The following is a 1,694-nucleotide window of genomic DNA, read 5'->3' as shown; positions in this document are numbered from 1 at the left end:
CAACGTCATTTACGTGCAGCATTTGCAGCGCTTGGTGTTCCCCGCGAAATAAAAACAGACAATGGACCTGGATACACAGCCAAAACTACAAGCCATTTTTTAGCCTGTGGTGCATTCAACACAGTACTGGTACACCACACTTGACCACAGGACAAGCTTTGGTTGAACATACTCATCAAACATTTAAACACCCGTTGCAAAGAAAAAAAAAAAAACAAAAAAAACCCAAAACGGGGAATCAGGCTTAATACCTCATGAGAGACTTAGCAAAGTGTTGAACACTCAGAATCAATTCATATAGTCATTAAAAGGTTACAGGAAAATGGCAAACAGTTGAGAGTAAATGGTGATGATTGGTTAAGCAAGTGGTTTTACAAAGATGGATCTATTAAAGTCAGGATTTAAGATGCTATTCATAATTTTGGTAATCCTTTTATCAGTGCCTTGTTTGCTATTGTGTCTGCAAAAGGCCCTGCAGAAGATGGTGAACAACACCTTTTTGGTACAAAAACAAAAAGGGGGAATTGTTGGTGCTTTAAGAGCCCAAGTTGCAAGCGGCTTCAGCCTTGGGCAATTAAGCCCTGATTTTGAGTGAGAAAATACAAGAGAATAAGATTCATGAGAAAGAATGCAAGAAAAAACAGGATAAGAAACTTCTTATGTAACTAGTCAGAAGTAAAAAGAATGCCTCATGAACAGGTGGATTTATCCAATCAAGTATTGTAACCAGGCGTGTGAACAGTAGCTTTTAGCCAATGAAGAGTTGTTTGTGTGTGTGTGTGTGTTAGCAGCTTAAGAGTATATCAGTGATGATGTAACCAATAATAAAGGTCTCCAGTAGAATTCACATTGAATCGTGTGTGGAGTCCACGGGTGTTCCCTCTCGGCAACCATCCTGGGATCCCACAATGGTCTCAAAGACAGACGGGTCAGTCAGGTGGTGGGGGCGCACATGGCAAGACTGGCTGATCTCCTGTGCTGGGTGCTGTATTGGGTCTGGCTGAGATAGAGTTAACTTTCCTTATAGCAGCCCTCAGAGTGCTGTGTTTTGTATTAGTAGCTAGAAAGGTGCTAATAACACACCAGTGTTTTGGTTACTGCTGAGCAGTGCTAGCACAGCACCAAGGCTGTCTCTCCAACATTTCCCCCCCTCCAGGAGCCTGGGGGGGGGGGAAAGCCTCGGGAGGGAACATGGCCAGGACAACTGACCCAAGCTGACCAAAGGGGTATTCCATACCATATGACATCTGCTCAGAAATAAAAGCAAGGAGAACGGAGGGTGAAGGGGGGGGCATTCATTTACATTTGTCCTCCAGGGTAACCACTGCATGTACAAAGTCCTGCTTCCCAGGAAGTGGCTTGCTGATAGGAAGTAGAGAATAAATATTTTGTTCTTTTGCTTCTGCATGTACAGCTTTGCTTTGCTTCTATTAAACTGCCTTGTCTTGACTCACGAGTTTGGGGGTTTTGTTCCATCTTATTTTTCTCCTCTCCCCATCCTGCTGAGGAGGAGGGTGATGGAGTGGCTTGGTGGGCTCCTGGCATTCAGGCAAGGTCAACCCACCACAGGTGCACACATAGCTTCCTCAGTTTGAGTCTTTACACAGTTCATGCCCAGTCCCTCGAGTGAGGACTGAGGTAACTCTTGGCCAACTGCGAAGGCACCACTGTCAGGGGTGTTAATGGTCATAGAG

The sequence above is a fragment of the Antrostomus carolinensis genome, unplaced genomic scaffold (genome assembly GCF_000700745.2).
Source record: "Antrostomus carolinensis isolate BGI_N321 unplaced genomic scaffold, ASM70074v2 scaffold1948, whole genome shotgun sequence".
NCBI lineage: Eukaryota > Metazoa > Chordata > Aves > Caprimulgiformes > Caprimulgidae > Antrostomus > Antrostomus carolinensis.
The sequence above is the reverse complement of the archived record's forward strand: the minus strand, read 5'-3'. Positions refer to the sequence as shown.